Here is a 19,819-nt window from a genome sequence, read left to right as displayed (position 1 = left end):
CATTTCTCCAATTAGAGCTCAACGTTGTGTCTCGAGGGCTGGACTGTTCAGCAGAGGAGAAAGAGAGAGAGCAGAGAGAGAAAGAAGGAAGGAAGGGGAAAGACACGACGATTTCAAACAGGAAGTCAAAGGTGGGGAAAGCCCCTACGCCAGATATCTGAGCCTACATGTACAGAGATGACATAAGAACCGACAACAGTCGATGTAATTATCATCACCCACAGGTTCTTCATCCGTTATGACACAACAATTCCTAAAGGTGGCTTATGGTTTCAATGCAAATAAACTTCATTTAATAGGCAAATGTGCAGCTATGAACACACCATAGTTCACATAGCAGCACAGGTCATGCTTTCTGTGGTCCATTTCACATCTTTCAATAAACAATCAGAAAGTGGTGCTGTTAGTTCACACCGCAAGGTTTAAAAAAGGGAAAACGGTGTCGAGTAAAGGGAGTTTATTTAACCTTTAATGATCCAGGCAGGACATATTAAAGACAATATTCTTATTCACAAGAAAGAAAGAAAGTTGAGTTGTAAAAGACTTTTCATAATCAAGCAGCCTTTTAGAAATTAGAATTTACATTGACAGGAAGTGAGTTTGAAAATCAAGAGAAAAATCAAAATTCAACACAACAAATCTCTGCGGACAGAACATAAAACACTTTTAAATGCCCCATTTTTTACAAAATCCTCAGCAGAACCAGTGAGTTGGTAGAACTGTATCCTAACCAGGCTTGATGGTGATGACATGAACATGATCAGAATGACCGTAGAGTGTTTCGTCAGACCTTCATGTTGGTCTTAATCTCTCATTTATAACATCTATAACAATATAACTATCTTTGCTGATGGTGTGAAAACTGCTAAAGAATCAGGTGACAAACGTTGTTTCAATAACTACAGACTATTATTTTGGGACCAATTCGTTTTATTTTATATATAAATGACATCTGTGAAGTTTCTAACGTTCTCAGTCTTGTATTATTTGTCGATGATACGACCCTTTTGCTCTGGAAAAGATTTAAAAATGTAACAGAAGACGTGGAAAGAGAAATGGTTAAAGTTACGAATAGGTTTTACAAAAATAAGTTGTCATTGAACTGATGATGTCACTCAGTCTATCGATGGCGTAAAACTGGAAAAGGTATCAGAGTTTAGACTCCTTGAGGTAATATTTGATGAAAATCTGTCATGGAAACCTCATATATCATATGTTAAAGTGTCAAAAACAACATTTGTTTTGAATAGTGTTTCTTTTATCTTGAAGGACACTGAGAATGTTGTAATGTTGACTTATTCTGCCTTATTTAACTTATTGTGTAGAAGTTTTGAGTTAAGACATTAAACCAATATAATGCTTTAAGTTTACTCCAGAAAAGAATTATCAGAATGATAAACAGAGTTGGGTATAGGGAAAGCACACATGAATATTTATCAAGTCTGGTCTTTTAAAATGTGAAAATTCAATAGAACAACAAACTCTGTTTAAAGTTAAAAATAGAGATTTTACTGAAGATGTTTGTTTTTAGTTCTGAAGATTTCAATCGTAGGAGGAGATTTGATTTCAAGTACGCAGTTGTTCACACTTTAAAACACATGTGTTTTTCTTTTATTGGTGTTAAACTTTGATTTGAAAAGTTGTACAAATATTCTCCAGTTTAAACATATCTTTAGGAGAATCTATTGGAGAGTTATGTCAATAGTAATTGATTTCATTCTCTGATTTAATTTTCTTTTTGTTTATTACATTCTTTTGCTAGTGAGCAGCCAACGGCGCGGCCGTCTAAACTACGGATATTTGTATTTATCAGGGCAGCCACAAAATAAGAACATTGTTCTTCAGTCGGCTCCCTTTCATTCGTGAAGTTGTAGGACTTTGTTGATTTCTGTTTTTGATGTTCTGATGCTTCGTGAAAGGAAAAAGAAACAAAAAGATATCTACAATAATATTGAATTTCCTTAAGAGGAATTAATAAAATACAAAAGGAGTTTAGCTTGTAACCATTGAAATAAATGAACGTAGTGCTAAGGAAGTTTAAACTGAGGGCGGTTGACAGTAACAAATGTCTTCAAACACATGAATCCATTTTCATGCCCAGGATCAAAACAATGATCTCCTTCAGGAGTCCGTTGGGTTTAGTGAAAGCCACGCTTTGATGAGTGTTTGAGGTGTAAAAAATGACTTTGCTTAGCAACAGCATGGCTGGCTTCTGTCTAAAAGTCACTCAATAAAAATGCTTTCGATAACTAATTGAATGTGGAGAATTCTAAAGCACATTCTGAACGTTTAGAGAATCTGATTCTGAAAATCTCTTTCAAACATTTGAACCCTGCGTGAAACTCCTCCTCTGTTTCTTCAGAGCTCACTCTTCATGGATCTGTTTCTAAAAAAATGAAAACAATGAACAGAAGTTATTTGTCTACTAAAAAGATTGGGGTCAAACAAATATATATTTGCTTCATGTTCTTTTTTTTCTTTAATGATCCAAAATAAAAGTCTCAGTCCTGATAAAAATGTGTTGGTCCGGCATTGATCATCTAATACTTATTACTTCACGTTTGACTTTGAGATACTTTTACGGATACTACATCAGTCAGAGCAAAACATGAAACAAACGACTCCTCTTGAACTTTACTAGTAGACGACTGGCGGTCAGTAGGCAGCATAAAAGACGGGTTCATTTCCCAGCGGGCGATATGAGCTGAGTCCAGTGTGGTCCTTAGGACCCTTCACACTGCTGTCTCCTTGTGCCGGTCCCTAGCCTGGATAAGATATACAGGGTCGTGTCAGGAGATCCAGCATAAGACTCTCTGCCAAACCAAATGTGCGTTTCAGTGAAAGCTGCTTTTCTCCTTCAGAATCTACTGGAATGATCCTGTTAACGGTTGAAAAGTGACAGTAAATCAAAGAACATAAACACTGGAGCTCCAGTGGTAAAAGGTTACAAAAGGCCTTTTATTTCTGGTGAGCAAAACTGTATAATTATAGTCAAAAGACGACTGGGAACGATTTTACACTGAAAGAAATAGAGCTGGAGCGGGACTTTAATCTAACCCTTATCAGAAGAACAGATTGTTGATGAATTTTATGTGAAACCAACAACCAGAATCAAAGCCATTTAGTAAAGAGGAAACGGGTTTGAATTATTCCAAACTCCTTAGAATGAGTTGGTTAGCATGATATTTAGGAAGCTGCTTTTGTTGTAGACATATGTCCACCAGATGTGTATACTATTGTGTGTACCATGAGATGATGCAGGAGAATGAAAACATGTCTGGATATATCCTTGTGTCCTGAAGTTCACACCCTTCAGGTTCAGATGAGCCCACCAGTGCTGGTTACAGAGGAAAGGGCTCTTCACATGCTGTAAATAGGAATATATGAGGCACAATGAATACAGATCAGATTTATGTCAAAGTTCTGATCACACAAGACTGTTTTCAGCAATGAGCAGCTAATCAAGATGTTGTTATATTTAGCTCTAGCAGCATAAAGAGATGGCATTGATGCAGTTTGAGGCAACATTTTCATCTAGGAGGTAACAGCCAATCCAGTAGACAACATTAATGTGGTTTCAGATCAATGGTCCAAACTACCAGTCCAATGATCCTCCAATAAGAGCACATCTTAGCTGCTAGAGACAATTCCATGAGTGTGGTCTTTCAGGACCAATGCCCGTTTGACCCGGTCTCCTCTACGCACAAACGTAGAAGGATCCAGATGATTTAAATCCCTCCGTAAGATGTGCTGACAAGGTTAGCGGGTCAATGCAGACATTAACAGGTCAGTGTGTGGCCCACTTGGGAACAATTACTCCCAGTCACAGCTAAGTGGACACTTGATTGAACACAACGGAGGCAGAACACACTTCCTACAGATAACAATCCACTAGGCCATTTAGGATAAAAAGCCCTTGTGATACAACCTTTATGGACAAAATTCATCTTCCTTTTCCATTTTACACAACGTGAAGGCGTGATAGAAAATGCTTTTCTGCAAGTGATGAGTCTCAAAGCTTTGCAATTTTCTGCCTATGACACAGAAACAATTACAAGGTCACAGGGAGAGGAGGCTAAACAGAGGCGTGTGCTGCAGAGATTCAGTCTGTCATTAACGTAAAAAACACACATGAACCTTAAAGCTGCTACGACTTTTCCTGGTAGCTAAACACAAAGGAATTAGCTGATGAATGTACTCTGTGTGCTGTACGTTCAGCCGATAACAAAGACAAACCGGATCATGATTAAAACTGCTAGCTTTGTTTTTCAGGCTTGTCATAATTGAGCATATTGGTTCAAAAACACATTCCTCTGACATTAGCATAAATTGTGGGTTGGGTGGAGCTTTGTTCATTTATTTTCCGTTTCAAAATGTGTTTAACATTGTTCTTTGACTGTGTGTGGAGATGTCCGTATAAATAAACACCTAAAACCAAAGACACTTGAATAGAAGATAAACTAATGTTTCACTGATAAGTGTGTTCTTTATTGTTCCTTTAATGGTCTGTTTGTTCCGTTTGTTTTTAGAGGGAACCAGAAACCCCTGATGGGAAAAACATTTCATGTTCTCCCCGTGACGTCTCAAGACGGAGTCTTGTTCATTTTAAAGCATAACTTTAGATTGTGTGTCATACTGTGTGAACTAAGCCAAAAACCTACACAATGACCACAAAGATTCTTGAGTCTTGATAAATGAAGAACACAGAACCAAAAGGTTATACATCTGAACCTTTGAGGCAGGTTGGTACTAAGTGTTCCATCCATGTATGTGGCCACATTGGGTCCAAGTCTAGATCTGCTTGTGCCGGTCCCAAGCCTGGATCAAATACAGGGTTGAGTCAGGCCCGGCATCTGGTCAAATCTCTGCCAATCCACCTGTGCGACTCAGTGAACGCTGACTTACTATGGTGACCCCTGAGGGGGTGAAAGGTCAACAACTGGATCAAGAGGACAAGCTGGAATCCTCCAACAGCTGGAAGCTGAATGTTATTTTCTAAACATGTTAAGACGATTCTCAGATTGATCATTAACCAAACATGTCGGCTGGACAATAAAAAAGTGTCTTCTAAATTTTTAGGATATTGACTGGCTCTTTATGGTTGACCCTGGTGAGTAAACAGATCCTCCAGTATGAGCTCACTGTGGAAAACAAATGTCCCTGTGAAGCTGGTAGGAGGGTGTGGCACTGCAATCAATCAAACCAGAGATTCTTACACAGGCAAAGAAAACTATTATTTTAAATCATCAAAACTCAAAAATGTTGATCCTCCCTCAGTAATTCTACCCTTCACAGTCCTAACCACCACCACCCTACACTGGATCATTCCTGATAAAGGAGATGAAGCATACATGAAGATTGTCCATTTCATACTCCAATGGTGCCATTGGTCTCTCAAGAGACTGCTCATTTACCCAATGCATGTGCATTAAAAAAGGAGATACTGCCAGATAGTTGGTCAGATTGATTAACATTCCCTGAAATAGCCGTGGAAATCCGTAAATACTCGTGTCCATTGAGTACACAGAAATTCACTTTGTCTCTGCTGAAGGGAAAACTTTATTCTTCTCAGGAATTGTTTGAAGCATAAAGAAGTAAGCCAGCCAAAGATCCAACAGGAATGAATGCTGGTTGTACTGAATCAACCGATGTAAAAAAGAGAAGAATCTTTGTAAGTGAAAACAATAAAATACTCTAAATAATATGATCTGAACAGCTATGTCCTTGTAAATATTTCAAAATAGCATAACCATTTGGTGTTTCTGTGTATAGAGAAGTCCCAGGTGGTCCCATGAGATGCAGTTCTTCTCAGCCCCGCTGAAGAACTCTATTCAGTTTTCTCTTTGGTGTCTCACCTGGAACCACATGCTTATCACGGACGGTTTCAGTTACATCACATTCGTTTTTGCTCAGCATCCTCGAGCTGTTGAGCCGTTTTAAAGATAAAGACGGTCTCTGTACTCTCACCGGCACAAATGCTTCAGAAATCAAAACAACAGTCAGCCGTGTTTAAAAAAATCCTTGTATCTCGATATTTTATCTTTGGATGACACATGAGGAAAGTTGAGTGAAGGTCTGATCAATCTAGTAGAAGCTTGTGAACGACTGATTTCAGACACAACTGGAGTTAGAAAGACGAGGTCAGAACATCTATAAATTACTTTCATGCTATTTCAATTTCTAAAAAAAAAAAATAAGACAGCAATCAGAAAAAAGTTCAAAAGTGAAAAACCTTATTTATTTTTTTGTGTAAAATAGTGTTTTAATTGGCGAGTAAAACAAATGTTTGTTGGCTACTAGATTTTTTCTATCTAACTTGTCCAGTGACTCTAAAATAAAATCTCAGCGCCTGTGTGGACGTGTTCCCGTGATTTAAAGCATGTTCCTCTAAGTTTATCACATGAAGCCGTGACACCAAACAGTCTCAGACTGAAATGAACGATAATTATTGAGCGAAAACCACAAAGTTCAGACCAGAACGGCATCAACAGTTTAATCTGTGACAAAAAAATATATACTTTTTCACAAGACAAACATGTCTATTTATGTTCGTTCTGTAAAACTTGAAAACATTAGAATTTATTAGTAGAATTACTGCTTTGTTAATAAATGATCAATCAGTTTTGTGTTCTGTTTTATCTATGTAATCTTTTGAAACTTGAAACCTTTTGCTTTAATTTTCAGTTACGTTTGTCATGTTTATGCCGTTTCTTTATTATTAATGTTCACGTTCCTTCAGTGCATCTTTATGTATAGTGTGATAGGAAATAAATACTTTAATCCGAACAACCTGCTGATGATTACACATTTCTCTCATGACCGGTAGAGCATTCACATTTGACAAATAAACGTATTCGATTTATATTGCGATATATATCATTATCGCATGAAAAAACTATATTGTGGTGTAAAAAGATCCATATCACCAAGCCCTATATAAATATATGTATATATGTAAAATGTTATATTATTGTGCATAGAGAAGCTGAGGTAAGCTGAGATAAAACCCTCCACAGGTATCAGACCACAGATGAGAAAACTGCTGGAAGAACCCATGATGCTGATTGTTGGAGAAAGGTCACATGACTCAGATCATTTAAAATCTTTCTGAATGAAATCACCTGTCTTTGCAAACGATGATTGTGAACAATCCATGACACTGTCAGGTCTCAGCTTTTCCAAAGGGGGCGGAGCATCCTAATTCTACAGGGTGCCCAAACTTTTGCACACGCCATTATTTTGTTTTCTGTTATTTTGAAAGGATAAATAATGGAAATAGTTTTTTTTTTTTTTTTGAAATATTAAACGAATGTCTCATCCGTAGAGCAGAGAGTCAAACAAAAACCCACGGCGACGCCTTGTTCCAGCATTATGAGCCTCGCCGTGGGACGGCCTGCCCGAGGAGGGACCTCATCAAGTCTGGAGGTTTTGAAGTAAAACCTCAAAACTCATCTATTCAGGTTAGCTTTTAATCTTTTGTATTTGTGCTATTTCTGATTTTATACATGGTATCACCAGTTCTAATGAAGTATTACTCTTTCTTATATTGTCATTGTTATTAACTTATTTATTCTATTTTAACGTATTTATCAGTTTGTTTCTTTTACTTCATCTTTGTTTTTAAACTAGTGTCTTCTCACTGGGTTATGTATATGTAAGTCTGTAAGTACGTGTGTTTTATATATATAAAACATGATTTTATAAAAAATGTATATAAAAATAATATCATCTATAAAATAAATAACATATAAAACCTTTCATTGGAGTTGGTCTATCATCTGACCTGTTAACCATCCTGATCAGGAAAGCTCAAGTTCTGTGAGAACAACAATCTTCCACCAGGCGGTTTGGGACTGAAGCCCCGCCCTGTTTACCTCACAGAGGACAAAAACAAACTCTCTCAAAGGAGAGTCACACACTCCATGCGGTCCAGACAAACAACAACAGCGTGAGGATCTACTGGGAGACGGGCCATGTCAGAGCCGTGCACGGAGGGGGGCGTGGTGAGAGAACACAGCAGGTGTGAACCTGGAATCAAGTAGCAAACAAAGTCAAAATCCCCCAAATCGGACCACCGAATCCTTCCAAACCAGGAACGTTACCGGCGCCACTTTCCTGGAATTGCTCCCAAATCCACATCAGAATGACTTCACTCGGGCAGAGCGGCTGTTCAACGACACTCCAGCTCAATATCCAGGGCACTCTTGAGTGAAGACGTCATGAATCTAAGCTAACAAGGCCATTATGGTGAAGGAACACATCATCATGGGTGGGGGGCTGCAAATCCACAAATTCCCTTTTACTGCAGCTTTGAACTGTGCAGGTATGCTTTTAAAAAGTGCTTAGATAAAAGTATTGTGTTTCATCTTGTGCAGTACATCATCACAATAAACAATGGCACTGGGGGACACCGGCCCAATTAGCCATCAGCCGTTTCTGCTTTTAGCTGTCAAGTGCTTTAACAACCCACGTAGATGATGACAGTAACCTGCACGCTTTCATCTGCGCTCAAGGCTCATCAGTACCATCGCACCTTTGCATAAGCACAGCACTGAATCCTGGGTAATTACTGCTTCCCAATTACCTTCTTGCTTATGAATATATATCAAATAAACAAGCAGCAACCCGTCAATTAGGAGCAGCCTTTATAACATTGGTCTGACATGATGCCTCATCGGCAGCTCCCACAAACCACGGCGTTTCACTTCAAAGTCGACTGGTTTCAGCTAACTGTGCATGAGAGCACATCTGAACATTAGTTTGTAAAACAATTAGAGTGTATGCACTTTTGAGGAGATGAAAATCGTGACTTCAGCTGCCTCTGGGCCTCTTCGGGAACTGAGAATTCACCAGGAAAGGGGCCAAAAATCACCAAGAACGACTGGAGACAGACGAGGGAAAAGCAACGATTCAAAGGCGAAGGGACATCTGCCGTAAGAGTCTGACAACAACATTTGCATGGTTTCTGTCTGCTCGTCTACACACGGCTGCCGGCTACGATCTGAGAACTCTGATCATGTGCTGAGAGACCAGCCTGGAAATATGATCAAAGTGCGACAACTTTCCACCCAGAAATGATGATGGAAGAACAGGCGCCTTGTGTGTCTCTGCCAACGGACATGAAGGCCCTAAAAACAACGACTGTCCAGCGCTCTTGTTTTACATTATGATGCACATTATATATTCACTACTTTGTAAAATGCTTGTTTCAGTAAATGTCAGCTTCACAAAACAGTCTGGCTGCATCAATGGAAACCAGGAGAAGACTCTAATATGAGAAGGAACCAGAACGAGATAAAGTCTGTTTTCTGATGAACGAGTTAAAGACCCACATCACGAAAAAAAAACCTTCTAGAGCTTTAAAGTGTATTATAATGTTCATTCTTCACTGTAAAGAACCTCAAAGCGCTGTTTGATCCTGTAATGTATTTCTGAGTAATCCTCTAAAAATCTGCAGCGGGTCCTCACATGCTGATGTCACAGAGTGAGGACCGCCCCTTTAAGGAAGAGTCTGCTCTGACAGTTCCGCCCCCAGTCTAACACAACACCCAGTTTCTCCACAGAGCTAGTGGTGATCAGCAAAACACTTTCATTTTAGAAGCAGAATACCGTAAATCTTCCTGTTGTGTCCTGTAAAAAGTGAATTCCAGCTCAAACGGGTGTTTGTTACTTTAGACGCGGGCTCCTTTAAGACCCTCCCACTCCCAGCAGACGCCGCGTGTATTTGCATTGTGTACCAGTGTAGCGATGGCTGGGCTTACTAAGGGCAGATATCTGCTTCCATCTTTGACAAAAATCAATGTTTATTTTCGTGGGAGAAGCGAAGACACGCTGCCGGCTCTAGGATGACGTCATGAAATGGGCGGCACCCACACGCAGCAGCAGGCGGAGCTTCAGGAATCGAGTCGTTTTACTTTCAGGTAGGAAAAAGAGTCACAAAAATAACTAATATTTCATAAATCATTTATTTTTTAGAGTTCCAAAAGTAATTTATGATCATATTTATGGATATAGTTGACTCTTAAGGCTTAAGAAGACCATGGTATGGATCCTTTAAAATATTCAAGAGCGTAACGCTACGCTCACAGTGACCGCGGAAGCGCCGCGGAGCTGCGTGTGCACGGCGTCCACTCTCTCCTGCAATTCATACCCGACGTGCATTTTTCTGTGATTCAATTCAATTTTATTTATATAGCCCAATATCACAAAGGAAATTTGCTTCATGCTGGTAGTTTTAACAAATGCAGAAAATTAGTCATAAAATATGAACAAATGCTAAAAACTAAATAAAAGGTTATGGTTAAGGTTATGTAATGGTCAACAGGCGCTTCTGCTAGAGCTTTTCTTTTGTTTTTCCATCATGGGTGAGTTAAAAACCTAAAAATATGACCCCATGTTTCTGCTAAGAAGAAGCCAGTAGTTAGTAGGCCTTTATGTGTGTTTATCTTCATCTCTACAGCCTGTTCAGATGCAAAAACATGATCACATTTGTCAATCGCTGTGTTTTATTGTGAAAAATTGGTTATATTTTGAAAATAAACCAGATTTTCTCATGTATCTTGACGTAACTTCCTGCTAGAATTGACGAGGATCGCTCGTGGCTCACGCACAGAATAGACCCGACGGCGAAATGATCCGCTGCACGGCGCCAGCCCTCCATAGAGGACCGCGGCGCCAGCCCTCCATAGAGGACCGCGGCGCCCCGCGTCTGGGGTGAACCACACCAGAGGTTAACACGGGCGGCGGATTGAAGCGGCCTCCGTTCCACGCCGCTTCCACGTGCAGTGTGAAGCAGGCGTAATGAGAAGATTCTGTGTAAACGATCATTTTACTGAGACATTATTATGACCCACTGTTAACTTAATTAGCACTTTTCTAACTAAAACAAAAATAATTAAATGTTTTCTGGGTCACCTTCACTCTAACAGTGTCTGTCCCTGAGGCCACGCCATCCATCAGATCATCTTTACGTCACTCTCATTTTTGCAATAGACAGACAGATGACTGAATATTGATTCTGTTTAAAACAGATCCAGATGAGAGGTTGTTTTATGGGTTTTCAGGAGGACATTACTGCAGCGCTCGTGCATTAACATATATCTGAAATGTTCGTACACGCCAGCGTTACTCACAGACCTGGTGGAATGGACTCTCACTGAAGGTTCAAAGCGTTCCCAGATTTACTTCTTTCCCATGTTGTCCTGCAACAGAATCAGCATGGAGTTCAGCCAGAGCGAAGAAGACACTGAACATTGATGCTGCTCCTCAGCAACAAGGTAAAGACGGGTTTTTCTGTGAGGATGTGGAGCATATTAAAATGTCGTCACTTAAAATCTCTTCTTTTTTTACACCTACAGTAAATATATATCTGTTTATTGGACAGGCTGGAGAGCACCTGTGTTTTTCATTGTGCAGCAATGACAATTAAAAGATTCTGATTCTGAAACATATATATTTTCAGCAATAATATTGAACATGTCCAGGAAAATCACCTTTTTGTTGACCAAGAAACAACTTAAAACAATGCGGCAAATGGCTACATAAAGAGACTGGAATGTAGGAATTCACTTAGTGTAGAGACACATTTAGATCAATGTTCCCAGAGGTCTTTTCTGCAGTATTCAGTAACTGTCACACTGTCACAGTCAATTGAGACTTTTATTACAAATTATACTAATTTATTTACATATATACTAAAAGATAAACAGTTTACTTTCATTTTATTTACTGATACGTGGCTTCCTGTATTCAATTTGTACCAAAGAATAGTAAAAACTGTAGCAGTTCACTTCTAATTTATGTATTTGAACAATTGTTGTAGGAAGCAGCTATTAGTGCAGATCTACAGTCAGAGTTCGGTGGGTTTTGGAGGGAACCTGGCTGTATTTATTGAACAAAATAAATACTTGATTTGAGCGATAATTGGTTAGCATTACAAATGGCCACACTTCTTCAGCTTTTCTGTTGGATTCCTCTCAGAGGACGACGATAGTGGTTCATGGTGGTCAGCTGCATCATACAGTACGGCTGGGAACTCTCACCTGGAGGCGTCCGCTCCCTCACCAAACAGCCGTCCTGGCATGAAAACTGTCCGGCAGTATCTGAGGAGACAGAAAATGTCAGACTTCCTTCCATCACTGCAGGAGTCACCTCCCCTCAGTGAAACCTCACTTTTTACCTCTCACTTTTGCTGCTCGATCTAATAAGATTTAAAGAAATGTTTCATCTCTGAAAGCCTGAAAAAACAGAAATAAAAAAAACCCCAAAACTTTAGTTGCACATTGTATTTATTTTAAAAGGGATGGTATTGCAGAGGTAAGCCGGGCAGAAGGATGGCTTTACAACTCCTCAATACCCAGCAGCAGATTTTAATGTGAGCTGGCAAACACTGAGCAGTGGGATGAAAGCGGGACGCTGCGTTCGCTGGAGAAGTTCTCACACTCAGCGCTCGGGCGAGGGATTATGTTCTGAACCTCCGCTCTTCACAGATCAGCCCCGCTCCAGAATGTCAGAATGATTTCCTAAATAACACAAATATATGACATCAGTGCCTCCAGATTTATTCTTTAATCTGTAATGTCTATATGATTAAATTACATAAAGGTGATTTTCTGCAATCAAAATCTAGTATTTTTAAACGATGTACAGAAGAGGGAAAATAGAGCAATTCTTGTTCCTAAATCCAGTTTTCTGTCAGAACAGCCGAGCGCTGGTCTCAAAGCGTAGCAGTGATGTCACACAGCAGGCCGGTAAACATGGTAAAGAAAGATCGTGGTCCGTTTCAGCGGCTGGGTCAGCATTTGTGAAGGTCTATTTCTGCATAAGTGAGCACACAGAGCCCAGAGCCTGTTCAAATAGTCTGCAGCTCATGACAACAGCCCAGCAGCAGCGCTGTTTGATCTCCGTGTTTCCCTTAATCTGGGTTGTCAAGGTTCGCTTGTTGGAGGCTGTTTACTTTACTTCTACAGAAAAGACACTTTTTTGTCTTTCCTCAGACAATGACTAATCCCAGACCCAAACGAAGGGAGCACAGCCAGCAGGAGAGTTCAGGCCGCATTGTTGATTTCACACGTGCTTTAAATGCTCACTGTGCCAGAAGGTCAGAGGAGGAACACATCTGACTCTGTGGGATTTTTATTCAGCAAAAACGGTTTTTCTTTCAAAATTAAATAAAATAATTAAAATTAGAATAAAAGAAATATTTTCATCCAGTAAAGCAGCACTTTGATACAGCATTCCTAATTAATAAGGTTTGACAAATACATCCAATGTATTATTTTAAGATTTTATTATTATTATTATATTATTATTATTATATTATTATTATAATAGAATAGAATAGAATAGAATACAATACAATAGAATACAATAGAATACAATAGAACTGCTGTGATCTAATAATAAATAGGAAATGATTTTGTTACCAAAACAGCAGATGGATAATAAATAAAACTAAAAGTACAATTAAAAAATTCATAACAACAATAATTATTGTCCTGTTTCCATGAGGTGATATAGCTGAAATATTATTATAATATACTTGGAAAAAAATAAATCAAACAAATGCATGTAAATGTGAGTATCTTACATTGTGTAAAATGTGCAGAAGAATTCGTTTCTCACATTTTATTGTTTAATTACGATTTTATTCAAAACAAAATTAATTTGCTAACACAAAATGTAGATAAATAAATGTAGAGAAACTCCAGCCGTGATTTTGATCACACCGTTTGTTGACCCGCAGGATTGCGTTTAAACCGCAACACTTGGTGTCTGAGCGGATGATGTGATGAGCTGAATATCCGCTCCACAAGTGCTGCTGCTGACTCTGCAAACACGCACCAACAGCCCGACGAGAGTTGATCCAAAAGTCTGTAAAGTTCGTAAAATCACCGGCAGATGCAGCACCGAGATACCTGCGGACAGGTGGAGCAGCTCCATCCCGGGACCGACAAATCACGGCGCTCCCGCGGCGCGAGCGTCAGCGGCTGGAACCTCGTTCAGCCGCGGATGAGCAGCTCTCCCGCGGCTGAACGAGGTTCAACTTATCGAGTTTGTTTGTTTGTTTGTTTGTTTGTTTGTTTGTTCTCCAGCAGCAGATCATGAAACTTTTTAACGGCGGCTGTTCGGTTCGGTCTCCGCTCCTGCCGCCGAAAACACGCGGCCGAAACGCGCGAGCGAGATACCGTCAGAAGAGCCGAACTTACCGTGGACGGAACGGCGCACGCGGGCGGGCGGGACCGGCAGCTAACCCGAGCACGCGGGGTCGTTATCGACATAAAACCACAGCGACGTTAGTCTCCCCGCGAGGGAGGGGGGGGGGGGGTCCCAACTTAACTAACTAACTAACTAACTAACTAACTAACTCGGTCAGCCGAGTGCAGCAGAGAGAGGCTTACCGGGGGCGTCGCAGTTTGCGTGTCGCCGCGTGCCGCTCCGTCTCTCCGGAGCCGCACGAGCGCTTTTAATGTTATTAGATTTTGACACGCGGAAGGAAAGAAGAAGAAGAAGAAGAAGAAGAAGGGAAAAGGGAAGAATCGCGGGTTTGATGTTTTTGTTTTGATGTCCGAACCTCTGACGTCACATCCACCTGCTTTGTAAACAACTTTCTTCTTTGCAGAAATATCCGTTACACGAATAATTCACTAAAACAAGTCCGGAAATGTCTTCATCTGAAAGAAAGAAAGAAAGAAAGAAACTCAAAGGAGACCGTGAACTACAGAATAAATCTTTATTTAGTTCTGTTTACCAGAATCATCCTCAAAAGGAGGAAATATCGCTTTATGAGTCATAAAATTATATCCTGAATTTACGGTCCTAATTTAGAAAAATAAAACGCTGCTGTCTGTAATGTCTTTGCATTAAACTGTTCATCCTGCTGGTTGATAAAATAATAAAATGATTCAAGGCCTGAACTGTTAGCAGGAAAACAACTCAACGAGGAAAGATGCTGATCATTCTATTTCTCTTTCTTTTCTGTGTGTACTTTTGGTTGTTTGTTTGTTTGTTTGTTTTTATTGAATATTTTCAGTATAACATCTTATCTTATTTATGATATATTTATTTCTCTTGGATAGAAGACGCTCGCTGCAGGAAATGAAGACAGACGGTTTCCTATTCGAGAGCGCCACCGTGTGGCCACTTCTTCATATCGGAGGAAGACTAGAGAACATTAGATGTTCCTGAACAGGGTTCTTGGAGGACCCTCTCTTCCATTGTTAACATTTGATTTATAACTCTCTATATCACCTGGAAGTCTTCAGTTTAACATTAAACACATGATAGTATTTTACACTTTAATCTTCAAAATGTTTGTGTTGTCTTGGTTAACATTTGATGTAGTTCGGGAAAAAGGACCAAATCAAGGTAAAACCGTGCTCAGATATTTAGTGTTTGGTCCATTTTACCTGAAGACTTTCCTTAAGAATTGAAGCTTAATCAAAGAATTGATATGACTTTAATTATTACAGTATTATTACCACGAGTGCAATTTACTTTTTTTGTACTGTAAATCTTTGTAAATATGTGACACATTGAGTCTCCTTTTACCTACCGCTCTATTCTTATTCCAGTCTGTAATACTGCAACATTTGAATTTCCCATTGTGAGACGTATAAAGGATCATCTTATCTTATCAGTTATTATCATTATTTGTTTTTTTGGCATTGACTTTTTTTTTACTACATTCATGGAGCAAAACATATTGATCAACTACAGATTCTGCATGTTGACCAATTAAAAAGCTGAGTTTGTTCTGTAATCTTCATCAAAGACGCACTTGAACCATAAAAGACAGAATTTTTAAAAAGAAACATGCAAATGTTGTTTCATTTTTAAATATTTGAATTCCGTAAAGGCACATAAAATAGGTATTTATTTCCTACAAACCAGAATTCTGTGACTGCTGTCCTCTGACATCTTCGTGTTTTATCTCCACAAGTGTGAAGGATTCTGGTGGAGTCACACCAACGATCCATCTACTCTCCCTGGATGGCAGCAAGATAAAAAAGTATTGATGACAATATACTGTGTATATACTAGCAGTATGGGAAAGTTGGAATTTTGGAAATGAAAGAGACACAAGAAGACAAAGTTATATTTACTCACTCGTACTTTTAGTAAACCTCCTTAAAATATTTATTTATGAATTGATTGAAATTATATAGTGCTGCAGTTACCAGTGGTGTCCGTGGTAACTGCAGCACTCGGAGGAGTGGCTACAGGAGATCCTGGAAAGACCTCAGACATCTCAGGGAACCAGAACGTTCCATCTGTTTTCTAAACTAGTTTTGTCCTCTTCAGGGTCTTGGGACTGTCTTAACCTGTCCACTCGTGGGCGAAGGCAGGATACACCTGGACAGGTGGCCAGTCTGTCACAGGGCCTCAATCACACACATTCACTCCAAGAGACATTTTAGAACTAGAAAAATTGCATTACCTCCGATAATGCATGTGTGAATGCATTATCACGTTGTGCAAAGTTGTGTTAAATTTGTGTAACTTGTGTAATTGTAAGAATGTGTAGTAAAAGCATGAATTTCCTGAACATGCTGGATGTGTAAAATTGCTTAAAATGCTGAATTTGCTTAAAATTTGCACAAATTTGTGTAAAATTGTGTAAAGTTGTGTTAAATTATCAGCTCAGTGGCCTTGTGGTAGAGTGTCCGCCCTGAGATTGGAAGGTCGTGGGTTCATATCCCGGCCGAGTCATATCAAAGACTCTAAAAATGGGACCCAGTGCCTCCATGCTGGACACTCAGCACTAAAGAGTTGGACTGGGGGGTTAAACCACCAAATGGTTCCTGAGCGCGGCTGTGTCTGCAGCTCACCGCTCCCCCAGGGGAGGGGTCAAATGAGGAGAACAAATTTCACACACTTAGGTGTGAGACAAATAGTGGGACTTTAACTTTAAATTGTGTAATTTTGTGTAACTTGCATGAATTTTAACAATGCTGGAAGTACAAGCATGAATTTCTGGACATGCTGAAAGTTTTAAATTGCTTAAATTGCATAAAGTGTGTAATTTGCAGGAATTTGTAAAAAAAATCCTATTAGTTATAATGGGGCTGAAAAAACACACAAATTGTGTAACTACGCAAAAACTGTAAAGTGCACAACTACTAAAAATACAAGCAGTAATGTCCTTAACGAGCTGAACGTTTTGATACCAAGATTGTGTAAATCGCATAAAGTGTGATAAAGTTTTTACGTGCCGAAAAACGTACGGAAGAAAATGTAAATGAAGAATCTCAATAATGTGAATGCATTGAATACATTCACACTATAACCAATGAAGCATGTTTCTGGAGAAACTCACACATGCAAACTCCACACAGACAGGTCCGCAATGGTGGTTCTGGTCCAGGTCCCCATTGGTGGTTCTGGTCCCCATTGATGGTTCTGGTCCAGGTCCCCATTAGTGGTTCTGGTCCCCATTGGTGGTTCTGGTCCAGGTCCCCCAGCCGGGACTTGAACCGATGTCTTCTTGCTGTGAGGCAAGAGTGCTGACCACTGCCCCACTGTTCATCAAATTACTATAGTAAATTCATGGGTTTGTACAGTACCGAAATGCTATTATTGATTTACTCTAAATATAACAGAGTAAAAGTATTTAAACACGTCTGAGAGTAAAAATCTGTGCATAAGAATTATGAACTATTTTTAAAAATCAGACTACAAATAGTTTTCAACAATTCATTTTATCTTCTGACCTCTTTTAGTGCAAATATTTAGGATTTGATTTATTTCAAACATCCTTCAGATGGTGGACATCCATGCCTCCAGTCTCCATCACTCTCCACTATCAGTGAATGTGTTGCAGCCTCAGCGGCTTTTGGAATGATGGAGATGCAGCGCCACCTTCCTGCAAGCGCTGGAGCTGCATCACCTGTGTTTGTGAATCAACGCTACGGGGCTTTGCTAGTTTCTCTGGAATATATCTCTATGAATTACTGCAGGTTGTAACAGATCTGCGTCTGTGTTGGTGACGTAGTGGTTCCAGAGGATGAGACAGAGGACGATGAAGGAGATGATGAAGGTTTGGTGGTCGTCAGCGTGATCCCTGTGGGACCAACTGTCTCCAGAGTTCTCAGTCCTGGAGGAGGAACCACCAGACCAGGACTGTTAACAGGTGACTGAATAATCTAGCTACTGATTTAAAAGTCATTTTTTACACTAATAGTAGGACTGTGATTGTATCATGTCCTGTCATGGATAATCTTCAGTTGCACGGCGACACTCAGCCCTGCTAACCCTGTAGACGGAGGATGTTCAGATGCATCCTGAAACTCCGCAGACCTTCCACCAACCAAGCACAAAGGTCCAGCCCGGTCTCAGCTGGAGCACGTCATCCATGTCCACCGACTTTATGAATGGTGTAAATAAAAGTGTTACAATGAATTCACCACAATGACTCTTTCAGATTGAAATGTTTATGACAACCAAAGTTTTAGAAACAAAAATGCTTTTAATGAGGTACAAGTGATTTCTTTTTTTGGACCTTTTTCCTCCAGCAGATTGAAACATCTGCCAAAGCCTCCTTCTTCTCCTGCTCTTCCTCCTGCAGCCTCACGTCTTCCCTGAAGCTCCTCGCCGTCCCTTCTCCTCTTTCCTCACGCTGACACCTCCCTTTACCTTCTTCGGTCTCCTGTCTCTCCTCCACTGCTGTACTTGTCCCTGGAGGTCCCACACAGGTAGAGGAATTAGGACAGGAGGACAGGTAGATCTCTGTCCTAAGACCTCATCCATGAGCTCAAACCAGGACCAGGACGCTGTGGGGTTCCCACTAACCCCTCTCCTGACGGATACATACCAAATCCTAAATGGTTGTTGGGACAAAGACACAAACCTGTTTATGACATGTACATTAACATGTATCCGACATGTTGAATTGGATCCTTTCATTTTTGTTTAATTTGTCCCACTTTTTTTAGCCCGAATAGGGAAAACTTCCTCCTGCAGTCCCAGCTCCTCCAGAATGATCCCATCACACACGAAACACAAAGGAAGAGAGAACGGAGTTACTCCCGCTCTAAATGTGTGACAGCTAAACACACAATGAACTAAACTCTAGTGAGACCAAGACGTGTAAAATGTGTTTTACTCCATGCCACCTCAGCTGGATCTCCTTGAGGTGAACACGAGCCGCAGTCTGTTCTTTGGTCCCTAAAAAGACACTCAAATGTTTTGTTTTTTGAATTATTACGTTTACATTGGAACAAAAAAATGCAGCCTAACAACTACAGAATCTAGCATCCGAGCTGAGGCTGTTATATCAACACTTGAACTGCTCAGACTAAACCTAAAAATGTTTTAAAAATCCTTCAAAGATCTAAACTTACCAGTTTTAAAGTGTTTACTTCCATTTATAAGTAAAATTATCTCCACTTCTGAGCTCCCCTTTCACAGTCTGCCATCGTTGTTTGAAAACACCAGAGTGAAGCTGCAATGCATCTTGGGATACGCACAGCATGGAGGGATTCACCGTAATCCGTAACTATTAAAACCTCATTCAGTGAAGAACTATCGAGTGCTCTGGATTTGAAAAACAATTTGTTTTAATCTGGCATTTTGCACTAGTCAGCTGAATGAGTCGAATAGTTAGTGGTTGATTTGACCGGGACAATGTGCATAAAACACTAAAGAGGCTTCACACCAGATTACAGCTGAAGCTACTTTCCATCTGGAGTCCCCAAACAAGTAAAAATCACAACAATACAAACAATCCTTCAAAAATCCACTCGAACATTCAGCTATTACACAAACTGCTGATTACATCATAAAGTTATACACTAAAATCTAACTAAACCCATATCACTGA

General features: G+C 39.9%; 1 protein-coding gene across 11 annotated transcripts in view; it reads right to left on the bottom strand.

Annotated features, from left to right (window-relative positions):
• The window catches only part of foxp1b (forkhead box P1b), a 179,803-nt gene extending 164,919 nt beyond the window's left edge, over positions 1 to 14,884 (bottom strand). For 4 of the 11 annotated variants that reach the window (XM_036212110.1, XM_024270014.2, XM_024270019.2 and 1 more), the window contains exons 1-3: positions 14,400 to 14,876; positions 12,042 to 12,101; positions 11,137 to 11,201 (exon numbers count right to left, since the gene is read on the bottom strand). The gene's annotated coding sequence lies outside the window, so the exon portion shown is untranslated. Of the gene's footprint in view, positions 1 to 11,132; positions 11,202 to 12,041; positions 12,522 to 14,207; positions 14,339 to 14,399 lie in introns of those variants that run through there. The other 7 variants (XM_036212111.1, XM_024270015.2, XR_004947971.1 and 4 more) reach the window with 6 other exon arrangements.
• Positions 14,885 to 19,819: the final 4,935 nt, after the last annotated feature.

Source organism: Oryzias melastigma, linkage group LG5 (assembly GCF_002922805.2).
Source record: "Oryzias melastigma strain HK-1 linkage group LG5, ASM292280v2, whole genome shotgun sequence".
NCBI lineage: Eukaryota > Metazoa > Chordata > Actinopteri > Beloniformes > Adrianichthyidae > Oryzias > Oryzias melastigma.
This window is presented reverse-complemented; position numbering and strand designations above follow the sequence as displayed.